The sequence below is a fragment of the Saccostrea echinata genome, unplaced genomic scaffold (genome assembly GCF_033153115.1).
Source record: "Saccostrea echinata isolate AGI-Se365-2 ecotype Australia unplaced genomic scaffold, CSIRO_AGI_Sech_v1 ptg000029l, whole genome shotgun sequence".
Classification (NCBI taxonomy): Eukaryota; Metazoa; Mollusca; class Bivalvia; order Ostreida; family Ostreidae; genus Saccostrea; species Saccostrea echinata.
The window spans coordinates 924,192-950,763 of NW_026889778.1; the positions used below are offsets into that span (position 1 = coordinate 924,192).

Here is a 26,572-nt window from a genome sequence, read left to right on the forward strand (position 1 = left end):
TCAGTATTAATTAATTATTAGTATCATGATATGTAAAAAGGACTTATCGGGGGGGGGGGGAGGGGGGGGGGGTAGATCCAAGACTTCCAGTTGAGGTTGAAAGAAAAGGGGGGGGTCACAAACTAATGACAGCAAAACTTGCAATTAATGTAATTATTTAAAGTTTAATCCCATAAGCTGTCTTGAATTTAAATTTCTTTATTGTTTATTAATTGAAATCAATCTAGAAATTGAAAATTGCTTTATACTTTCCTACTCCTCTCATTTTTTTTTCTCAGTGAGAAGGGGAGGGGTGCCTGGTGCGGCGCCACCACTGTGTACAAAAACTATTTCATAAAGAAAACTGAAAAGAAAATATAGGGACAGCTCTTATTGTTTCTGAGGGTGTTACCTTTTTAAGCAAGATTTTGTTGAATTGAATTCTGAGGGTGTTACCTTTTTAAGCAAGATTTTGTTGAATAAAATCAATCTTGCGCTGATTGCAGGACAATAAGACAAGGATAAATGAACACCTGTACATGTCTTTCACTTATGACTGTGACCCACATCATGGCCGTAGGAACCGGAAGGGGGGTGATAATTTTGCCGATATAAAGATTACTATCATAAACATAGATACTATATGCTTGTGCCCCTCAATAAAAACGTCTGATGACCTTTTTTTTTTTTTTTTTTTTTTTTTTTTTTTTGCTCGTCAGGAAATTTTTGGTAGTGCCTCCTCAACTGTCAACTGAAAATGTATGGCTGAGCCCCCCCCCCCCCCCCAATGAATTTGAATTTGCTTCCTACGGGCCTGCACATATCAGCAATATAAATGTAGCTCTACTCTTTTTATAAACCATAAAAACCATTATGTGCAATGAAATCGAAAGTAGGAATTTTACACTATAGTTACGTATGCTAAAAACGAATATTTGCTCAAGTTTAATTATTTTGTACATTTACATGAAAAATAATCATATAATTTTCGCAGATTTCTATCTTTACAAATTCCTTGCAATTAAGATATTTGGGAGAGAAATATTCGAATATTTTGCAAGAGATGGGGGGGGGGGGTTTCTAGCAAATATCGATAAATATAAAATAATGAACAGGGCTGATTTATTTTCTGCTTTAGCCTTAAATTAGTGATTTTTAACAGGTTTATCTTTCTTAAGAATATTTTTTTTGGAAATGTATTCCATATTATTCCAAAGAAACTCACATTTAGGGCGACAATGTTTTGATGAGTTTTGTTTGCTTAATAAACCATTCTGATAAGTTGCGACACCCCTTTTCAATTAATCTATGTTTCTGTTTCGAAAACGACGTTCAAAATATTGTTACAAATGAAACAAGTCCTTCCAACTTTTTACTTCCTCCCTTTTTCCAAATCATTTAGAACTTTTATATCTTAAAATACTCGCAAGTTAAGGATCTAAGAATTTCGCATTAAAAGTCTATTTCCATTTAAACAATTTTTTTTTGCAATTACTTCTATCCATTTATTGAATTACATTGTAGTTCTTCAGTTTAGAAACATTCGTTTTAAGATCATTTCAGGTATCTCGTTATTTTTTTTTCTGACTGCCCTCTTCCCCACTTTGAAAAACAAACTTCGTACCTGGACGCGCATTCCAAAAATCAGCCAATATTTGCAGGCGTGTAGGAAAAAGTCCGGAAAACTAAGTTGGACAGGCTATCGTCATTTGAAGCAAGTCGTATGTTTTTTTTTTAATGATGTTCAATACTCAATACTTACATGTAATTAGGAGCGATGCATCGCACAAAAATGTGTTCAAGGGATAGAAATACAATGTTCCTTCTTAAAAATTATATTAGCATAGGGACCAGGTAGAGTGAAAACTTTCCGAGACAGTAACACAGATTATTTTTACTGTACATGTATCTATAAATTTCAATCAGTTAAACACGCAGTTGCCATCAAGACTGCGATGTGAAATCAATTTCCAACTGTCCTTAATTGTCTTAAATTAATTATGAAGTTTATTAGTAAGATAATAAATATCTATCCCAATTAATACTAGTTTTAATTCAAAGTCACATATGTAAAATCGCTCAAGGTAATTTTTCCGCCCTACGACGTTACGTTTCAAAAAATGACGTTCTACTAGCATTTTTCTTTTAAAACACCGTCATACTTCAAACTCTCTTTTTCAAAAAATATAATCGATATCGAAAAAAGAAAAACGGCAAAGAAAAGCTAAAAGTCTACACTATCAATTGACAAAACCCCGTTACTTTTTGAGACAGGGCCATTTTTGATGGTTCGTGGCTCTTGCTCTTTTCATAGATAATGGACAATGATAACTTTGTTTATCACAAAGAAATATTGGAAAATTTACTTCCTGTTCCAAGTTATGGACAATTTCCTGATTTTAAAATGGATTTTTGTCTTCCAAACTCATCCAGAACGGCTAAAGATGTGAATGTAAGACATATCAGAGATCTTAGACGATGACTTATAAATGTTTAGTTAATTTTTAATGCGTCGTCGATGCTTCCGGTCGCCATCTGAAGCGAATTTCGAGAATCGATTTTCAATTTTTTTCTTTTCAATATTTTTTAATGATTTAAGTAGGGATAATAGAAAGTCTTACCTGAATGCTAAATATATACTTTATTTTAATAAATCCTTATTCTAGAAATAAACTACTTTTCCTCTCAAAGCGTGCGTCCCCAATAGCATAGTGATTAACGTCGTGCCTCTCACGCGGGCGAGTCGGGTTCAATCTCAAGAATATCTGAAATTTTTCATCACTTTTCTTTAGCTTAAATTTACAATTTTATCTTTAAAGTGTTGTCTGGTATTTATTGCTGTTTGAATTTTGGATATTTTCACACTTTTTTAAATTTTAATGTATTTTTTATACGAAGGACTGTAAAGGATTGCACAAAGGTAATACATGGTGTATTATATGTGAGGAATGAATTTTCCTATGACGTCTGATGACAGAGAGGGGACGGAAGACCTTCTTGTTGCCATGGCAACGAGTTTCTAGTTATTATTATTATTCTTTTTTTTCCAAAAATTTGTGCACGCGATTTCTCAAACACTATTCACTGGATTTCAGTGAAACTTTCAGAGATAATGGACAATGATATGAACTTTGTTCATCACAAAGAAAATTTGGAAAATTCCCTTCCGGTTCCAAGTTATGGCCAATTTCCTGATTTTAAAATGGATTTTTGTCTTCGCATCTCCTCATGAACGGCTAAAGATATAAACTGGAGACATGTCAAAGATGATAGAGCATGAGTTGTAGATCTGCAACGTTATTTTTTTTGGCGTCGTCATTACTTCCGGTCGCCACCGGAAGCGAATTTGAAAAGTCAATTTTTCCAACTTTTTTGTTTTTCCAATTTTCTAAATGATATTAGTAGGGATATAAGAGATTTTCATTTAAAAACTAAATATATAATTTGGTTTGAAATTAATTTATCCATATTTCATTTATTATATTCGGCTCCCCCCAAATTTGTGCAGGCGATTTCTCAAACAGTATTTATTGGATTTCAGTGAATCTTTCAGAGGTAATGGACAATGATGTGAACTTTGTTCATCACAATGAAAATTTTGAAAATTCCCTTCCGGTTCCATGAAATGGCCAATTTCCTGATTTTAAAATGGATTGTTGTCCTCCAGAACGGCTAAAGATATGAACTGGAGACATGTCAAAGATGATAGAGCATGAGTAGAAGATCTTCAACGTTATTTTATTTGGTGTCGTCATTACTTCCGGTCGCCACCGCAAGCGAATTTCAAAAGTCAATTTTTCCAACTTTTTTTGTTTTTCCAATTCTTTTATGATATTAGAAGGGATAATAGAGACTTTCATTTGAAAACTAAATATATCATTTGGTTTAAAATTAATCTATCCATATTCCAGTTATTACCTCCCCCCCAAAAAAAAATTGTACAGGCGATTTCTCAAACAGTGTTTATTGGATTTATATGTTACTTTAAGAGGTAATGGGCAATGGAATGATCTTTGTTGATCACAAAGAAAATTTAGAAAATTCCCTTCCGGTTCCATGTTATGGCCAATTTCCTGATTTTAAAATGGATTTTTGTTTTCACAACTCCTCCAGAATAGCTAAAGATATGAACTGGAGATATGTCAAAGATGATAGAGCATGAGATGTAGATTTCAAAGTCTTTTTTTCTTGGGATCGTCTAACTTTCGGTCGCCACCGGAAGCGAATTTCAAAAGTCAATTTTTCCAACTTTTTTGTTTTTCCAATTCTTTTAATGATATTAGTAGGGATAATAGAGACTTTCATTTGAAATCTAAATATATGATTTGGTTTAAACTTAATTTATCCATATTCCAGGTATTAACCCACCCACCCCCAATTTCATGCAGGCGATTTCTCAAACAGTATTTTTTGGGATTTAAATGAAATTTTAAGAGGTAATGGGCAATGATATGAACTTTGTTCATCACAAAGAAAATTTGGAAAATTCCCTTCCGGTTCCAGGTTATGGCCAATTTCCTGATTTTAAAATGGATTTCTGTTTTCACAACTCCTCCAAAATGTCTAAAGATATGAACTTGAGACATGTCAAAGATTATAGAGCATGAGTTGTAGATGTTCAAAGTCATTTTTTTTGGCGTCACCATTACTTCCGGTCGCCGCCGGAAGCAAACTTCAAAAAGCATTTTTTTTTCAAACTTTTTGTTTTTTCCATTTTTTTTATGATATTAGTATTGATAATAGAGACTTTCATTTGGGAAAAAAAAATTGATTTAAAATCAATATATCTCTTTCTTATTCTTTTTATTCCCACAAATTTGTGCAGGGAATTTCTCGAAAAGTGGATTTCAGTGAAATTTTCATAGATAATGGACAATGATAACTTTGTTTATCACAAAGAAATATTGGAAAATTTACTTCCTGTTCCAAGTTATGGACAATTTCCTGATTTTAAAATGGATTTTTGTCTTCCAAACTCATCCAGAACGGCTAAAGATGTGAATGTAAGACATATCAGAGATCTTAGACGATGACTTATAAATGTTTAGTTAATTTTTAATGCGTCGTCGATGCTTCCGGTCGCCATCTGAAGCGAATTTCGAGAATCGATTTTCAATTTTTTTCTTTTCAATATTTTTTAATGATTTAAGTAGGGATAATAGAAAGTCTTACCTGAATGCTAAATATATACTTTATTTTAATAAATCCTTATTCTAGAAATAAACTACTTTTCCTCTCAAAGCATGCGTCCCCAATAGCATAGTGATTAACGTCGTGCCTCTCACGCGGGCGAGTCGGATTCAATCTCAAGAATATCTGAAATTTTTCATCACTTTTCTTTAGCTTAAATTTACAATTTTATCTTTAAAGTGTTGTCTGGTATTTATTGCTGTTTGAATTTTGGATATTTTCACACTTTTTTAAATTTTAATGTATTTTTTATACGAAGGACTGTAAAGGATTGCACAAAGGTAATATATGGTGTATTATAAGTGAGGAATGAATTTTCCTATGACGTCTGATGACAGAGAGGGGACGGAAGACCTTCTTGTTGCCATGGCAACGAGTTTCTAGTTATTATTATTATTATTAAGGTCTTCCGTCTCCACGGAAGACCTTATAGTGATTCTATTGTTTCTTATTATTATTATTATTATTATTATTCTTTTTTTTTTTAGACAAAATTTTGTGCACGCGATTTCTCGAAAACTATTCAATGAATTTCCTTGAAATTTTTAGGGATAAAAGGTCTTTATATGAATTTTATATAAAATTCCGTTTTTTGGTAAATTCGGTTCCAGTGCCAAGTTATGGACAATTTTCTGATTTTAAAATGAAATTTTGTCCGCGAGTGTTCTCAAGAATGGCTTAAGATATTAACTGGAGACTTGTTAGAGATGATAGAACATGAGTTTTAGATTGGAGAGGGCACCTTTTCGTTCGTCGTCGGCACTTCCGGTCGCTTACGGAAGTGATCAAAGAAATCGTTAAATTTCAACTTTCTTTTTTTAAATCAATTCTTACATCACAATATTGCATCTCTTTTGTAGTTTTGAAATATGTCGGTCCCACCGGAAATAAAAACGTCAACTTCCGGTTAGAAGAGAAAAACTACATAATTTGAGTATTTTTCTTTCCCATTAATATCTTTTGTAGATAAAGTATATGGAATGAATTTTAAATATGTTATTCAGACAGCAAATGTCTAGAGTAACCTTAAATATCTTTCAAAAACTCACTTCCGGTCGCGTGTTTTTCTGTCCGAAAAATGAGAAGTTGTCTGAGCAGGATCTCGGAAACGGTAAGAGATTAAGACACCAGACTTATATGAGCAACAGACCTTAAGATGAAGCCAAAACCACTTGGGTTCAGAGCGTCAGCCATTACTTCCGGTCGTCACAGGAAGTGATCAAAGAAATCGAAAATTTCAAGTTTTCTTTTTTTATTTATAAATTGCATCACTTTATTGCATCTTTTTCGCAGATTCGAAAGATGTTGGTCCCACCGGAAACAAAAACGACAACTTCCGGTTATAAGACAGAAACTACAAAATTTGAGTATTTTACTTTCCTATAAATATTCTTTACAGATAATGTATTTGAAATGAATTTTTAATATGTTATTCAGACTGCAAAGGTCTAGAGTAACCTCAAATATCTTTCAAAAATTCACTTCCGGTCACTTGTTTTTCTGTCCTCAAAATGAAAAATTATCTGAGCGAGATCTCCAAAACAGGTAAATGATTAAAACACCAAATTTTTTTATGAGTAGCAGACCTTGAGGAGTAGGCAAAAGCATTTTGGTCAAACGCGTCCGTCGTAACTTCCGGTCGTCACAGGAAGTGATTAAAGAAATCAAAAAAATTAACTTTCTTTCTTCAATTAACGTTTGCATCACTTTACTGCATCTCTTTCGCTGTTTTGAAATATGTTAGATTCCACCGGAAACAAAAACGCCAACTTCCGGTTTTAGGTGATAAACTACGTTATTTCGATATTTAACTTTCTCATAGATATTGCTTATCGATAAAGTACTTGAAATGTTTTTATGCATTTTTTAGATACTGCAAATGTCTAGAGAAACGTCAGAGTTTTTTTTTTTATTATTATTATTATTATTATTATTATTATAAAATTCACTTCCAGTCACGTGTTTACCTGTCCTCAGAATTAGAATTTGTTCTCACAATATTGCTCGGCTTCAGTAAACGACTGAAGTCTAAAACTTTCAGAACTGATAGTCAGTCATCAGTTTATTTGAATCGCGAGGAAATCTTGTATCGCCGTTACTTCCGGTCGTGACAGGAAGTGATGAAAAAAGTGAATGGTTAATGGTTAGCACGTTGGATTTTCACGCTGACAACCAGGGTTAAATCTCCAGAGTGTCTGAATTTCTTTTATCGCCTTTTCAGCTTGAATTTGCGTTTTTATTTTCAAAATCGGACGGAAGACCTCTCATTGCTCGCAATGAGTTTCTAGTTATTTACACTTGTTCTTTTCGTGCGTGCAGCACGAGATATTTTCATGTCACTCGTCGCCTTACTCAGTACATGAACAGTCATACTGTTGTTACAGGCTTTTACTCTGCCCACAATGTAAGTATTTCATATATTTATCTTCTTACAGTTACTTGTATTATGCTTATGAATTTTCAGAAATGAATTTCTTTATTATTTTCTTCTTACTTATGTGAAATTGACTGTTAAATTTTTACCGGGAATTCAGAGTAGCTAAATTTGTCATATCTATTGTCCATGTTTGCTGATACTTGCAAAGTGTTTCTATAATGCTAATTTACACAAATACAGTTTAATTTCGATATCCCGAAGACTGATATCTAGAATACCATGGATATGTTGAAGTGATTTGGAAGTCAAAACCACTTATTCTTTAAGTATTTTACCCCTGATATCTCGAATCTTCGGATATCTCGAAGTTTTTTGTCGGTCTCATCGAGTTCGAGAAATTGAGGTTTGACTGCAACTCAGTATTGTGTTCTATTTATTGTGAATATAGGTATTTTCAGATTTTTCATAAATTTCTTAAATTTGAGCATTGTATATCACATTTATTATTATGTTGTCTATTGTAGCTTTTCACCGTATGTATGTATCACCATATATTGAAATATGGAGTTTTCAATAAAAGATAAAAACGGTTTCACTAGCTGTAATTTATGGAGGCATCATAAAGATATATCTTGAAATATGGGTAAATGATTCAACTAGTATAAAATTTTACATTTTTACTCACGTTTTTCTATAAATGAATTTAAATAACCTCTGGGTCATCTCTCCATAATTTTAAAAATATATATAATTTTAAATATATATATACATGTCAAAGAAAGGAGACAACGTCTGTAAAAAATTGGTAGAAAACTCAGATACTATTAAAAAAAATTTTTTTTTAATTATTCCATTATATTAAGTTGCTACTTCAGTGTCGTTTTAAAACTAGTATGTGGTGAGGATGGCTCAAAGGTATGGGTTACTTGTCCAATGCACTGATGAATCGATGTTTTGGTTTAAACCTCGCATCGAGAGGGTTCAATTTTGTTTCCCTTGCATCGACAGCAAAAGCAATTCTTCCAAACTACTGAGACTTTCGTGCACTTCCATTAAACTATTCGCAGTTATCCTACAGTTGTTCATTGTTTATGCAAAGTGTAACTATTTTATCGTAAATGTTAAGATTAACAATTTTAAATATTACAATTTGACGAGGTATTTAAATGTGACATTTTCCTTTGTGCTTTTCTTTGTTTAGCTGTGGTCAGTGGACCACATCGTTTAAAATTTAACTGTAATAAATATTTCCTTCACACTTTATCCGCAGATCACGCATATTTTCTGTCTGAATTGATAGTATATAATTAGAATAGTACAGAAATTACAAAATACATGTTCACAGTGTTTACAAAAAGATTTTCGTTCTGATCAATGACTTTAGTATGCACAAATGAGGGTTTCGCTTTTCATATATTATTCATTTCTGAATCTCAATTCTCTTCTTCTAACACATTTCCATGGAAATAACAAAATTATACCATCGATATACACAAGATATATTAATTTAATCAAAAGGGGTAAAGTTATCGACACGCAGCCTTAATGTTTCAAAATTGAGATATGAATTTTGAACATTGACTACAAAAGTACATGTAATTGTTAATACAATAAGCTCAGATGATAAAAGCAATACTGATACCTCCCAGCTCAATGACCTAGACAAGAACAAGTTCTATAGGAGGAATTAAAGCTAATACACCGAATTTATAAAATTCTACACAGCAAAATGTGCCACGTTCGTATCACGTACGTTAAACGTATGTGATACGTACGTGGCTTCACGTACGTATCACATGAAAAAAGCACCACGTATATTAAACGTACGTTTTCACACGTATGAATATTATGCGTGACACGTACGTTAAACATACGTATTGACTAACATACGTTACACACATGTTGCACACGTACGTTATTCATATGGTTCACGTATGAATAACGTATGTGCAACGTGTGTGTAACGTATGTTTTTAGAAACATGCATTTAACATGTTTGTTAAATGCACTGCTCATATGATAAATGTATAAGTACCATACATGTGCCAAACCATGGTTAAACATATGTTTTGACCACCGAACATTCTTTTTCACATATATATTGTAAACATACGTGAAACAAAAATGATGTGCCATTAAAATATTCATTTCATGCATTTGACATAATTTTCTTCAGGGGCTTATTTTCTTTTCATCTGATGAATGATCCACATTTTGAAGGTACACATTCCTGATCCTAATTGCTCTTTAGGCAATCACAACGAAAGACATATTCAAATTTAAGCCAATTTTAATGTTGAGATGTTAACATCAATTCATTCTTCTGCAATTCCCTTTCATCTGTAAAGAAAAAGAAAATATTAAATGAATTTGCATATGGAAAAACACATACTTTTTTTTTCAGAACATTATAATTTTCTACATATAACTCCTGGTTGACTCCCTTTAGAACTAAACTAGAACTGTCCAATATGGACAAATACCCCCCACTGGGTTTTTCAGAGAAGATTCCAAGTCACTAATACTAGTATTTTAATTAGGATCTAACAGGTGTTCAAAAATTGTTCATACATTTAGAGAGAAAATTTACCGGTAATTGCTCATTATATTTTTTTAATGAATGAAACTTTGGCATAGCCTAGTAAAACAGCAATACTAATAATAATATTGTATTTTATTACATTGAAAAATTAATAACAATTTTTCAAGTATTTCTCTGTTGGAAAGTCAGTGATTTTTCTACACCCATTTTAGGTCCAAATATCGGCCCTTTCCCCTATCAAAAATTACCGATTTTTTCCCAATTTCATTTGCTTTTTTCCCAAAATAAAACATTTCTTGTTTTTGTTATATTGAATTTTTTTTATGTAGGACTTATCTAAAATGGAACACTTATAATTGTTCTCGGTCAATAATAGTGAAGAACAGCTGATTATTTTGTGCATTTACAAGACATAGAAAACACATCGACCATGTCAAACTAAATGCATCGTAGGAAAGTGTAAGATGCATGTGAACCGGCGAAACATAGCTTTATTTGTAAATCAAAGTACTAGTAGTTCTACAATAAGCCTGATTCCAACTGTTTCTGTAACACGCGGAAGATGCAACTAATATTGCAGCAATATGATAAGGGTAATTTAAAAAGCTTTAATAACTAGTTAGAAAAAAAGGATTTGTTATAAATGATGCCAGGTTATACATGTGTATCACCTTCAATGGCTATTATGAGTAGGATTTTCTCTTATGTCTACCATTATGGCAAAAAAAAAGAAGAAGAAAGAATGGAATTATAGGACAGTCTCAATTAATGACAACTTTCAAAGATTAAAAAAAAGTTATAAATGTAGAGCTGTGTCTAATTTGTTATTTTGTAGTAAATATTTTGAATAAAAGATGTTACATTTACTTATATATTTTATTTTACCTGTCAATTAAGGTTAATTTCAATCTTTAGTAATAATTTTTCCCAATTTGACACAAATGTCGATAATTTTTCCCAATTGTAAAGGCCCATGCCCCATTTAAAAAGTGTAGAAAAATCACTGAAAGTATGGATGCATTATTTATCCATTTTTTCTACAGTATGTGACTATAGGTCAGGATCATGACACACCCTCAGGTCATAAACAATCTTTGTGTGAAGTGGATACTCCCAACATCTAAAATTATCCTCCATAGGAAAGATACAGACCGAACACGAATTATGAACTTTTTCTGTCAGTGACCTTGAACTTGTCCAAATGACCTTGGGTCAGGTCATGACACACCTTCAGGTCATAAGCAATCTTTGTGTAAACACGAATTATGATTTTTTTTCTGTCAGTGACCTTGAACTTGCCCAAATGACCTTGGGTCAAGGTGATGACACACCCGCAGGCCATAAGAAATATTAATATAACATATGGTTTTGTTGTTCTTGAGCAGAATTTTTTTAAAGATTTTTCCCTACATATGCCTTTGTAAAAACTTGATCCCCAATTGTGGCCTCTCCCTACCCCAGGGTTCATGATTTGAACAAAATTGAATCTACACTACCTGATGATGCTTTCATATAAATATGACTAATCATGGCTTTTCTGTTCTTGAGAAGAAGATTTTTTCCTATATATTCTATGTAAACCTTTGATCTCCCATTATGGTCCAACCCTATCCCCAGAGGATCATGATTTAAACAAACTTGAATCTACACAGCCTGAGGATGCTTCCATTTCAAAATGACTATTCATGGCTTTGCTATTCTTGAGAAGAAGAATTTTAAAGTTTTTTTCCTATGTATTCCTATGTAAAATATTGATCCCCCATTGTGGCCCCTCCCTACCCATGGGGGGTCATGATTTGGACAAACTTGAATCTACACTACTTGATGATGCTTCCTTATCAATATGACTAAACAAGGCTTTGCTGTTCTTGAGAAGAAGATTTTTTTAAGATTTTTTCTTATATATTCCTATGTAAAACTTTGATCCCCCATTGTGGCCCCAACCTACCCCCGGGGCTCATGATTTAAACAAATTTGAATTTACACTTTGACATACAAGGTTTCCTATAACGTTCAACTTTTTTGGCCCAGTGGTTCTTGAGAAGATTTTTAAAACATCCCACTAAATTTTCACTATTTCTTAATTATCTCCCTTTTATTAAGGAGTGGCCCTTTATTTGAACAAACTTGAATCCCCTTTACCCAAGGATGGTTTGTGGCAAGTTTGGTTGAAATAGGCCAGTGGTTCTGGAGAAGAAGTCGAAAATGTGAAAGTTTACAGACAGATGGACAGCTACACAGACTACAGACAAAATGTGATCAGCAAAAGCTCACTTGAGCTTTCAGCTCAGGTGAGCTAAAAACAGATAGCAATAGGTCATGACTGACTCAGGTTATCCAATTAGTTATAACATTTTTTTGTGATTACATGTAAGTCAGCTCAGGTGCAAAATATTGCTTATCACTGATATAAATACAACAGTAAAATTTTAGACATAACCATATGTTTGACAATTAAATTCTATACATGTATAATAATAGAACTTACCCTCAGCATAAATCTTTCATAGCTTGGCATGGACCTATATGTTTTTGTGTCTGTTCGAAGTGTATACTTTTGGTCCTTGGGGTAAAAAAGAAAATATATGTTAAAAAAATTGCATTTCAGACTTGTAAAGCAAAACAAACAATATGAAAAATTACTTATTTTACTGATAACATTTAACATTTTCTCCTCTTGTGATTGAAATGTAATGCACATCATTACATGATATTATATGTATTAAATTGCAAATCTAAAAGCAATGGGATCAGAAAATTTGATTTCTTTTTTAAGAGTATTACCATAATGCTGGTTAAACTTTCAGAATCTGTTTTTGAAGTCCAGACTTGGCATTTAGGTGTTTACATAGGAGATGAGCTTCAGCCACCATCCTGGAGTGTACATTTAAAATCACATAAAACAAATCACAATCTCAAAATACATTATTTATATTCATAAGGACTGTATGAAAAGACATCAGAAAAATAAGTGTTACAACCTTATTGCCCTAAAAGATAATTGATATTTCCTCAACATGTTTTGTAAAGAAATACATTGGGTGGGAAGAACTTTTTCCATCAAGGGTTTTATTGCATCTTACTGGTAGGCTAAAAAAAATCTTACAATAAATATTTTTTATAACAGTATGCTTTATACCTCACCTTAATTTTGATATAATGTGCCAGTGTTGATTCACACCTGGGCTGGGGTGCTGACCAAGACAGTTGACTGCGTCAATATTTTCTTACTTATTTGGTAAACTAAGTTTACATTATGTTATACACTAAAATAAAAGAAACACATCCGTTAGTTTACATGCAACACAGTCTGAAATATAAAGTAAATAAATAACTGTTGATGTTATGTATATTCCTCACCGTTACTCCTAGCCTAACTCTAGACACTGTCTTGCAGACGTCAGACTTCTTACCAGTGACGTCACCCGTTAACGTAAATAATAATCGGAGGTGAAAATTCCGGAACGTACATTTTACATATTTAGTGTTATACGGACGCTACCAACAGTATAATTATGTTATACCTATTTAGGTGAATTCCATTTGAGTTCTGTTGTGAAATTATCGTGATTTTCTTTTTTTTCAAATTCAGCTTTTGCTCCTGAATTCGGAATGATTATATCTACCGATGATCGAGTTCAATTTTATGTGCCTCTACCGATATCCGATATACATATTACGAGATTGGTGTACTTGTATGTAGACTATGTTTTACTGCTCTAAGAGTAAATTATACACCAATGCGAACTGATTACTCCATGTCAGACATGCAAGTGGACGTAAGGTAAACAATGTGAAATAAATTGGAACATTAAAGACGCAAAACACACACAAGTCAACAATGCACACACCTGTGAGCTTTCAGAGGTGATTGGGTTTTAATCATCATTATCATAGATCATGATATGATATTATTTTTTTTGGAAAAAAAAATAGTTAAATCTTTAAAATATATTACAGTATAATGATTAAAATCCACGCAACTTATGATCTAGGGTCCCGTTTTAAGAGGGATTTTATACTTGGACCAAGTTGGTCGCAATACTCTGTTTCATGAATTACAGGTTATTGATCAGGTCCGGCACAATCTCCTGATTAAGCTATATAGCTTGATTTAGCTATATAGCTTTATTAAGCTATTCAGAATAGCTTGATTTAGCTATTTTATCACACTTTTTTCTCAAATGTGTTATTTTCCAAGTATGTACAAAAAGTCGCACCTTGGTGCAGTGATGATATTCAACCTTGAACTCTTATGAAAATAATGCATGTAAAAATCACTCATCAAATTGCCTCTCCTTAAGAGACTTTGTACTCAAAGTTCTAAAAGTTTTGGGGGCTATATAAAGCAATTGATACAGTTACCTCTTCAATGAAATTATAAAGGAGGCCAATTATGGTCAACAAGATAATTGATTGGTAATAATTCAGTAAAATGAGAAGCAATCACACTTATCCATGCCTCAACTCACACAAGGTAGTGTACAGTTACCCAAACAATGGAAATTCATCTTTTGCTTAAAAGTATTCAAATGCTGCAATGTTAGAACTATCTTTGATTTGGGTTGTTGATTTGATAACCCATTTTACATATATGAATAGTCAAATACTTGCGACTTTTTATCTATTTTATACAAATAACATTTTTGTGAAAACCTGCATATAAATAGCTTTATCAAGCTATTTTGAATAGCTTAATAAAGCTATATAGCAATTTCAAGCTATAAAGCTTAATCAAGAGATTGTGCCAGAGCTGTTGATTGTTAAACATTATCTTGATTAGTTCTCCAAATTCAGTAAAAAAAAGTATTTGGCCTGAGGTGTACTTTTGTACAAAAAGTTCCTGTTACAGTATTTGAAAATGTCACCAATTTAAGAATATTATATAGTCCCAGCAACAATAAAACTTTTAGGAATTTTTTTTTTCACTTGTTGACAAAAATTAAATAATAATTTTACTAATTAATTAAACGAATTAAAAAGGATTGAATTTAATTATAGTTGACCTACATTTATTGTACATGTATGTAAAAGTACCATTAATATAGAAAATATACAGCCTTCTCAAACACAGCCGGCTTTTCACACACATGTAAAACAATTTTTATTAACCTACATGTAACATAGCTGATAACACTCATACTTTTCATTAATGTACATGTAACATGTGGTTTTTAATACATGTAAACCATGCATATATTAACATATGTGTAACGTGTGGTTGATAATAAATGTAAACCCTGTGTGTGAAATATGTGTAATGTGTGGTTTATAATACACATGTAAACCGTGCATTTATTAACGTATGTGTAACGTATGGTTGACAATACATATGTAAACCACGTGTTCATTAACGTGTGTGTAACGTGTGGTTGACAATACACATGTAAACCATGCGTTTAAAAACGTACGTGTAACACATGGTAGCACATACCATATGCAACACGTACGTGAAACGTATGTAACACGTACGTGTATTCCAACCGCACGTTTCACGTACGTTATGTGAAACGTATGTTGTCACACGCATGTTATCCATACGTTATACCACGTACGTGCAACGTGAGGTTGGAATACACGTATGTTTTACGTATGTTTCACATACGTGTAACATATGGTATGTGCTACCATACGTTACACGTACGTGGCACAATTAGCTGTGTAAGGAATATCAGTATCTATACAAAAGAAATCCATCTCATCTAGCTCATTGCGGACGAGACTAATTGTTTCGAGGAACACAGAGTAAAACATTTTTGTCCACGAAGAAAGTGGACTGTACTGAGGTACAGTACAAACCAGACCCAACCTGACACCTAAGCATTCAAAGAAAGCAGTCCCGGGACTGCTTTGGGACCGCTCTGGGACTGCTCTGGGACCGCTCTGGGACTGCTCTGGGACTGCTATGGGACTGCTCTGGTACTGCTGTGGGACTGCTTTAGAGAGCAAACCCAGCATTCCCAGCAGTCCCTGGGACTGCTTTCTTGGACTGCTTTGTTCACTCATGTGTGAAAAAGGTTCTGAGTGACAAGATAGCTCCGCCCCTTGTGTATTCTGAATTTGCAGCTCCCTGTTGTTGTTTTGTTTACTTTCTGCAGAGATGTGTTTAAGATAAAAAAGAAAAAAAAACAAATATTTCTTACAAAAAGTAAATAAGTTGAGAGAGTAATACATGTAATTACTGAATGTCTTTACGGGCTGTAAATTTACACAATTGTAGTCTAGAATTGATTTTAAAAAAATGAATGTAGTAATGTAGTAAAAAGGGAAATTTTATCCCATAAATTAAACTTCAATACAGGTGTTTGAAAAAAAAATTATCTAGGCCTATTTAATGATTTATGTTGTCAAATTATGTACTCAAAGTTTGCATTAGCACTATTTATAAAAAAAAACAAACAAACAAACAAAAAACAAACAAACTTGTCATTTCAGTAAGATATTCCGAGGGATGTACTGTACTGGATTTTTTCTTAATTGAAAAAGCTAATACCATGTTTAGAAAATAGCACTCCATGCAAATAAAAACTAAAAATTTATTGAATGACCATGAAATAAAATTATTCTACCAATCTTCTCTCACATAAATAATGTGATCAATTATTTGGGGGGATTTATTTATGAATTAGTTTTTAATTTATAAATAAGTTATTAAAAGAGTACATTTACTTAAAAAATAAATATTTGAAAGTATCGGGAATTGTGACTTATTCCTTATTTGTTTTGTTTGTGTTTACGTGGCCGATTGATAAAAAAAAAAATACAATTGTATAAAATGGTGTCAACACCTGAGGGTTCAATAGCCTTCAATTAGCAGAAAGTCAATGCATGTTATCTGGGTATCAGTGTTACACATCACTGAACACGTTGGTAAACAATGACATAATTTCAATCTATGTACTGCAAAAATCTTTATTTCAATGATTTTGTATAAATTTATTTCAGGATTAATTAATTTTGAACATAATCTGAGGGTTCCATTAAAAACTGAGAATCTAGCAATAATTAAAATTGGCAAGTCATTGAAAATAATCATGACTGAAATATAATACTCGGCAATATTTAACAGAAATTTTTCAAAAGCTACAATACTTAAGAAAAATGCATTCAGAGTATAGTATGGGAATCAGCCTTGCTCTATAAATATAAGATCTACTTAAAGCTAATTCTGGTAGAAAAAAAAACAACTCAAGTTTAATTTTTCGATATTAAAAAAAATAATAAATAAATACGAAAACCAATATCAATCACAGAAAATAAAGAAATTGATTTATTTTGGTCAAAAAATTAATATACCAAATAATTGTGCTTAAATATTGATGTTTTAATAGGTGTGAACGTCTTCTTCGTTCAGTAATTATTATTTGTTTCTATACGCGTACTGTGCTACTCAGAAAGAAATGATCATCAATTTCAACTGCCTTTTATAGTTTATTGGTAATCTCATTCTGAGTAAGCTCCGCCCATTAAATTAATTTACCCCGCCCACTGGGACTACTGGGACTGCTGGGGCTGCTTTCTGGGACTGCTTTGTGTCAGGTTGGGTCTAGTTGCACTGTATATTTCCATTTGAATGTGCTTTCCTTACATTGTTATCTACAAGTAGCTTTCTCCGTTGATGTTTTTAATATCAGGAATGAACATGCATAAATGATAGATAATTGAAGGAAATTACACAAGCCCCTATAAAAAAAAAAATAAATTATTTCAAATAAAGCACAAATGATAGACAAGATATGATTGTCTGCGTGTCACTTTAAGGAGGTTGGATCCTGTCATCAAAAGTAATGAGAATTTTTTATCAAGTATATTTTTAGAATTCATACACATAGCTTTATTAAAAATGAAAACAAAAAATGGGGGTCAATGCGCTTCTTTTGGTGCTACAGAGCATTTAGTTTGACCTTTTTGCACTGAAAATATACACATAAATCAATTTTTAAGTTTTTCCTTCAATATTTTTTGATCAGATAAATTATGGGAACAAAAACAGTCTTATTTTATCTTAAATAGACACACTGAAATTTGTGACAACGAAAAATTTTCAAATTACTCCGCATGTTCAATTATTTGATCTTTTTGCACTCAAACATTTTCATTTTTCTGGCATTAAAAATTTAACAAGCAAAAAAATCATTTGAAAGTAATGACATTTTACTGAATTTAAGAAGAATGGTTAAAAGTATCGTATATATTCAGAAAAGAAAATTAAAAGTGGGGGTCTGTGATGTTAATTTTTAGATATTACTAAAATAGTGCTAATTTTAAGCTTAAATTAGGGCTATTTTTTTTCTTCATTTTCACAACATATTTGCTATATTTATCAAATATGATGATAGAATTTATGACAGTTTATTTAATAGATAATTTAGGACCAGTATAAAACAGTCCACTGCAAATAAATAACTATGTGTGCAGACTGCATGTAAAAATAGGAATCCAAACTTAACATACTTTAGATACATCGAAAGAGAAAAAATGATCATTTTCTTCTAAAAAGCCTTCCGCCACAAAATATAGTTCTTCACATAATGCTTTTGGTATGGAATTTAATCATGGAGTTTTAACTGAATATAGTTAAATTGGCATTGTAGAATCCAAATTTATTGTAAGAATTAAAACATTATGGAGAATTTTTGAAATATAGGTTAAGATAAAAATCTGCTCAAAAGCTCAGGAGCGAACCTCGTTAATTGAGCAATCCATTTAAACTACGCAGCACAGTAAAGGCTACAAAAAGGAGGCGGGGCCTAATTTGTACGGGATATGTTAACTATGACATAGAAAACTAACAATTCTTAAAAATACCATAAAATGAAATGATTTTGCTATTTTAAACTGTAGAAAACCATCAAACTACATCAAAACTTACTATAACATGCTGTTTTGTAATTAGTTAAGTCCTAACTAGCAAGGTATAAACAAGTCGCTGATCGCAATGCACGTGTCGATATGACGTCATTTCGTAAAAATTGATGAATTTTGTATGCAGCGAGAGGAGGATCAAGTAATATTTTCACAAAGAAAAATATATTTTATAATTAAATAAAATATTATTTGCAGATATTTAAGAGGCTATTAACTTAGAATCAATGTCTTCTTTATGATTTTATTCATATATTTTCCGTACATTTCCTATTTAATTGATACCGCTGTATATTTTTATGCAAGTACATCGGAAAGTAATGTAAGGGTCCCAATAAATTGATCTAGTGCAAGGGCATACACTCAATGGATCATGGTAAGCCTTTACAAATAATCTCTAGGAGTATTCAGGTATTTGAAAAGTGCTGCGATCCTGGTGAAATCTTGAAAATGAATTAATTGTATCTATATTTAATACCGTTGACCAGCAAAAACTTGAGCATGCAGTCATACAAACACGATTTAACAATGAAATAGCAGAATCTATATAGGATCGCAGCACTTTTCAGAAACTACAATGCATGTTGAAAATATTTATGAATTTAACTTAGAATTTTAACTTGGTTATGCCCTTACACTAATGAAATTTACAGGTGACCTCAATACTTCAAGTATATGCGCTAAAATCACATGACTGCTACATCACGTGATAAGTCTAAATATAAGATCTAATCGTCCTCAATATGTAGTTAATTGCGACAATTATAAATGCCCGATATAAATAAAGTATTAAAAGAATCGCCAGTCTAATTAAGAATATATTTTTAAATCACAAAAATTGCCGATATTTCCATTGCGCACATTAACTGTACTGCGTAACGAAACTAAGAAAACGTTGTTTTTAAATTATTATGTTCCCCAAACGAAGTTTGGGAACATATTGTTTTTACTCTGTTTCTTATTATTATTATTATTATTCTTCTTTTTTTCTACTTTCTTCTCCGGTACTTTTTTGTCCGGGAGTGTTCTCATAGAACCACTCATCCGATTGACATGAAACCTTTTTAGGGTTAATAGGCATGTTGTGTAGGTGTTCGGAACGAAGGTCATTTTGCGCGCACATGCATGCACGTGCGCGCGCGTGCAATGAGTGAAATGACTGATATACTTGATGAAGCCGTAACTTTTGTATTTCTTGATGAATTGCTTTGAAACTCAAAATATAAAGATATATTAGTAGTCTAGACGAGATAACATGGTCAAATTAGCGAGAACTCACGCGCATGCACGTGCGCTCTTCTCTGACTGGCTGATACAAAAACCTCAATAATTTCCTTGTTTTTTCACAAAATACTTTGAAATTTAGAATATAAGTATATGTTATAAGGTGCTACAACATGTTATATAGGAAATTTCTTGAAAACACGCGCATGCAGGTGTGCTGCAATCTGATTGGTTGAAACTTTAAATATCTATAACTCCCTTGGTTTTCAACAAAACAGGATGAAATTTGCGACATGGATAGGCACACAGGGCTCCTACAATATGATACTATCAAAATTGAATGCAAGGCCATGCATGCGCGTATGCTGATTTCTGATTGGCTAATACTTAAAGGGTTACATCTCTCTTATTTTTCAATGAAATTCTTTAATATTTAACACAAATGTATGTATTGTGAGACACTATAAGAAAATTAATGTGAAAAATGTAGAAAACATGTGCAAGCACATGCGCTGAAATTTGATTGGCTAATACCCATATGGCTATATCGGAGTAGTTTTCCAATGAAATACCCTTAAAAATAAAGTGTCTATTTATGTTACAAAAGTATTGTCTAATTTATTGAAGCTTGTAGGGAATGGGGCATCATAAGGGATTGGGGAGCCGTTTGGGGAACATCTGTAACGGTTCCCGTTACAATTAGCACTAATTATTGATGATGTGATAACTCGGGTTTACGAAAAGAATAATAGGCCCATAGACAAAATCAGCTAACTATTGAAAGAAGATATAAGTGGTTGCCCTGGAAGGACTGAAGATGCTTCCATATTTATATAGCTAATCATGGCCTCAAAGATTTTTTTCCTATATATTACTATATACATGTACATGTATTTCAAAGTTTATTCATGATCCTGGGGTCAGGATTTCAACAAACTTGAATCTTAACAAGCTTTCAAATAAGTTTCTTTTTTCTGGACAAGTGGTTCTTGAGAATATTTTTAAAGAGGTCTTTATGTTTTCCTTGAGCAACTACGTGGCTTTTCAAATTTTGTTGAAAGCAGCCAAATAATTCTTGAGCGCAAGTCAAAATTCTGAAAGATTTACAGATAAATCACGACAGATAAGAGACATGAACAGAGAACGTTTGATACTTTTAGAACCTTGAGCTCTGTTAAGCTAAAACCCAAATACATGATAACATATAGACTTATTTAAAAACAAATCTGATTAATAAATTCATATGATTTCTTTGCATAAATTCTCATAAATTGTCAATATTATGAAGAAAAGAACTGCATCTGTTCAAAATTGAAAAAAAAAGAAAAAGAAAAAAAAAAGAAAAAAAAAAACTATTATGTTGGCATACAATAAAATTATTGTGAAATATTTTAATAGTGAACATACCATGTTTAGAAATTGCTGCATATGTTTTCTGTTGATACAATTTAACTCTGGGTTATATGCATCCAGCACCTGATAGCTACAATGGTGAAGAATTGTACATCATGTATTCAGACCAGAAAAATAAAATAACATGATCCATGATATTCAATTTCAAATTTAGAAATATCATTCTACAGATTTAGAGCTAAGAATTATTTTAAAATATAAAACACTAGCTGGTGAAATCGAAACTTTTATACTATATTTTTGATTTACAAGACCGGGATATAAAATGCATACATGCATGTATATTGCATATACAATACAGTTTCACTTTACAGAAATATACACTTTATGGATGTGCTAAATTATCATTTGATATCCTGCTTTCATTTCCAAATTACATATCAAGATGATTGTATGTCAACATAATAACATGTATATGTTTAGTGAATCTTTTATCAATGATTGAAATTGTACAATAATTTAAATAAATTTAACAGCAAACTTTTGCATACTTGCAGATCTCCATTATACATGCATTCCCTAAACAATTAGTTGAACGACAAGGAATTGCATATTCAATGCAAATTAAACTGTTGGTGTGCAGCTTCATATCATTTTTGTGTGTGTAAGGGGAAGGAGGGTACAGACACAGCTCATGGTACATGTATACATATTATACATACACACTCGATTATTTTATATTGATGTTGACAAAAGTATGTCTAAATTTTGATACCTATGCGTACATAATATACGAATCTAATATGAAAACCCCTGCAGCTGCCCAGGGTAGAGAGGTGGGGTGCCTCAGTACTCCATGATTTCTCTAAGTATCTACATCATCTGATAAACCAACCATAAATCTGTTACTTTATCAATGTTCTCTTTAAAAGATTTACCTGTTTGCTGTATTCTTCACCACAAATCTCAGCTGCTGTCGCCACGTCCTTTACGTAAACAACATTCCGTGTCACTGAGTGCAAACGCTTGACTGAAGCCGAGTGCAGACGAACGACACAATAAAAAGCGAAATTATTTCGACAACATGATGTTCTAAACAAGAGAAAATCACTACTTCTAATTTATTTAAACACAAGAATACGGACATTCGTTATGGAATATATGGAGACAACGAACAGTATTCAAGCTCAAAAGTCCATCAAACATTACAAAAAAGGTGCATAGCAAACATGGACATCCAAAACATCAAAGGTGGGATCAGGTGTCATGGAGGAGTGAGCATCCCCTGCCGACCGGTCACATCCGCCGTGTGCTCCTTGTCATAATTGGGAAATAACGGAAAAATCCGTCGACAATTCAGTGTGTAAATAATGGCCTAACAATTAGTATGACAAACGTCAGTCAGCATTTGACTCAATGATAAATTGTATTTGCTGACAAGGTCATTGTATCGACCATAGAACTTACGAAATGATGACTTTAAACGAGACAGCTGGTATTCTTGCTTCATCAACTTGTTTGTCAATAATTTACCTCATTTTAGAAATTGTGCATACGTACAGCATGCTCTTGCGTATCGAATCAACTGAGAGATATATACCCCGTATGCAGGTGATGAAGGTATATTGCTGCATAAGTAAGGGAAGTTGACGATTGAAAAGTTAAAGTCGTCACGTTTATCATAAAGCTTGGTTGTTAGATTACCATTAACGTCTTTTTCAAGTAAAATATCCAAATATGAAACAGATGTGTCAGACTCTGTAGTATCTTTTATCTCAAGCTCACAAGGATATATCGTATCGACATAAGAAGTGTATAAAGTTGAAAAGTCGCAAGTTTTTGAACTGTTTATTTTGTTAAAATCTTGTGATTGACAAATTCTTGCAATTATCGTTAAATAGTTATTTTGAGATCTAATTCCTTATATAGATATATCAGGGCGGAGCGACTGTCATGACGTCAAACCTCATTATGACCTCATTACCAGAAAGATTTCATGGGTAGCCTTAACTGTACTGCGACCATCATCCCACTAGCTGCCTACAGACCTGGCTTCGGGCCATGAAACTTTGATGAGCTTTTGATTTCAGTCTCACCTTTTCTATTATGATTTTCTTTGGTAAAAGTGAGACTGAGATCAAAGTAAGTTTTACGGCCCCGGAGCCTGAAGTTTAAAATAATATAAATATGACCGCCATTTTTATTACCCGCTCATGGCACACAAGTATCATGTATCTTTAAATTGATATAATTGTCATCAAATTATTTTTTCAAAGTAGGACTGAAGAAAAAAAAAACAGAAACAAATCTCAGGGCCGAAATATATACGAGGGGCGGAAGGTTGGGCTCCCCACTCTTTTGTGTGGAGAATAATCTTTTGCAGTCGTTTTAACATGAAAACAATTATTCATTGGCTGTATGTCCCCCCCCCCCCCATTTATCATACAGAATCATCAAATTCTGCCAAATTCTTGTGTTGAAAAAGCACTGAAAAGTTAAAGAAAGATATTACTCATCATTTCACCCTCCCCTGAAGGAGGAGGAGTTTCGGCAGTTTATTTGTTTGTATTTTGCTCGTCAAAATGTTTAGAGCCCCCCCACCCCCCTCCCCTTGAAAAACGTTGTTACGGATCTGCATCTACTGAGTGTTTTCTTTAAATATGATATTATTGCAATCACATAAGTTCTTAATAAACTAGGGCTTAAATTACAGTAGCCTAGTGGTTGGGCGCTAGCTTTTAAGCCATTGGGAGGTCAGTGTTCGATTGTATGAAGTTCCTAGTACCTTGCCAATGGTAACAGCTGCGCAAGGAGACCTTATAACCGAAGCCCCTCTAGATCCGCGCAATCCTTGTATAAGCGTGAAATGATTAATATCACATCGTCAAATAGAATAAAATCAAGAGAAAAAAAATAAAATTGGAACACATTAACAAGAAGTTTGAATTAAAATAAGAAATTTAAATAAAAATATTTATATAAAATTGGACGTTAGAATAAAACAATAAATAAAAACTAAATAATGTATTTCATTTGAAAAAAAAGAAAAGAAAAGAATTTAGAATAAAATTAGAAAATAAAAACATTTAAAAAGAATTGTTGCACTGATACCCCTTATTTAAATCAGATTTTTCTTTCTTTTTTTTTTCTTGTTTTCCAAATTAGATAAATTCTTTTTTTTTTTTTTTTGTTACTTCTTATTTTAATTTTAACTTTTTGTTTATATTTTCCAACTTTATTTTCTTTTCTTTTATCTTAATTCTAACTTCTTGATAATGTTTTCCAATTTTTTTATTATTTTTTCTTAATTTTATTTGTCCCCTCAATAATGTTGCCGGTAAATACATGAGAAAAGAAATCAAGGCTAATTTATCGTTGTGCCTTCTCAACAGTAATATCCGATTTGTTGGGGAGGGGCTTGTCAAAAACTTTTGTTTGGTGCCTCCAAATGAAATTGCTTCCAACGGGGCTCAAAACGAGAGAAAACACACAAGAATGATATCATATTGTTAAAAAAACATTTTGTTTCATGTTCCAGAAAATGTTTCTACGTTTCTTTGACTGTTTGCGCAAGATCTCTATGTAAATGTACATAAAAATGTCTTAGCGCCCCTTTTTGTTTTAATTTCATTCGGATTCCTTAATTTAGCTTTCTTAAGCTTAGTCCTATTTTCTAATTCAAACTTTCGCTTTTGCTTAAACTTCTTAAAAAATAGATTCAAGCTAAGTAGAGTGCAATATAATTTATAATTAAAGACAGAATCAAAATACGAAATGAAGCAAAATCGTCAAAATAAAAGAAAATAAAGAAAAGAAAATAAAGTTGGAAAACATAAACAAGAAGTTAGAAGTGAAATAAGAAATAACAAAATAAAGAATTTATCTAATTTGGAAAACAGGAATTAGAAAAAAACAAAAATAAGAACGTTTAATAAGAATTGTGGCAATGATGCCACTCCATAGTTTCTCATATCAAAATTCGACAAACGTGCAAACTTTACATTTGTAGACCTGTGAATTGTCTTTGTGTTTTATTCAGAGCGCGGCAATACAGATTCCGGAAAAAAAGTTTACAACATCAAAAATACACACATACACATTCATAGCATAAACTCGAAGTCAACACATTTGTATTTTCAAACTACATGCTTAGATGTCGGAATTATCTACTTAAATATGTAGACTATGAAACTGATGCGATTCCAAGTTTGGATTTACAAACTTAAATGTCTGGATTTTTGAACACGATTATCCTTCATAGGTCAGGAGAATGATAAAGAGACGCCAACTGCACTTAGAACCTACATTAAGGTTCAAGAGAAAGATGTCAATCCGAAAGTATTTTTGCGTGCAGAGATTTGTAGAAGTGGCAGAACAACGCAGAGGACCTAGTGAAGAAAACCTAAAAATCAAGAAAATACAACAAAAGGACATGTTGTTTCTACAAGACCTTCTGGTGATGGATCTTTTCACACTTTTCTATGGTGCTCTACCCCATATTTACCAAATAAAGAGTATTTGGTTAACAACAGAGTAAACCATTCATTTGCCTGCAGTGGTATGCTACCATCCCATTATGTTAGATTTGTTGATGGTGCTGGCATTGGAAAGATTTCAGAAAACAAGAGACTAAAGTTCTTCAACACGGAAAAGAAGTATATACAGGAAGAATATGAGGAATTCCATATATACATCTGTTCTAGGGGAAATTGTCTCATACGAGAATAAAGAACTTGGTAGAGAAGACATTATGACAGATGCTTGACATGGCTGGAGGAAAAATGCCAAAGACACTAGTGTGGTGGCCATTGGAAAAAAGACACACAAAGTATTATCCTGTGAACATGTCACCAAATCCGATGATATTGTGACACAGAGGCACGAGAGATTCAGAACAGGAAAAAATTATAAACATCTGAGGGATGAAGACATTACAATAGGTGTTCATGCCCATGACAGGACTCTTTCTATTACTAAATTCTTTAAGAGGAATGTGAATCTGAAAGTTAAAAATGACACATGGCATTCTGTAAAATCTGTGA

General features: G+C 32.5%; 1 protein-coding gene and 1 long non-coding RNA gene across 2 annotated transcripts in view; both read right to left on the reverse strand.

The window, feature by feature from the left end:
- Nucleotides 1-26,572, reverse strand: part of LOC133195444 (uncharacterized) — a 319,912-nt gene that overhangs the window by 119,846 nt on the left and 173,494 nt on the right. The gene's annotated exons all lie outside the window — the stretch shown is intronic.
- LOC133195448 (uncharacterized) lies at nt 9,819-13,509 on the reverse strand. Its single transcript, XR_009722203.1, has 5 exons — nt 13,449-13,509; nt 13,233-13,354; nt 12,873-12,962; nt 12,577-12,651; nt 9,819-9,886 (listed from the first exon to the last, which is right to left on the reverse strand). It is a non-coding gene; the product is annotated as an uncharacterized LOC133195448 (long non-coding RNA).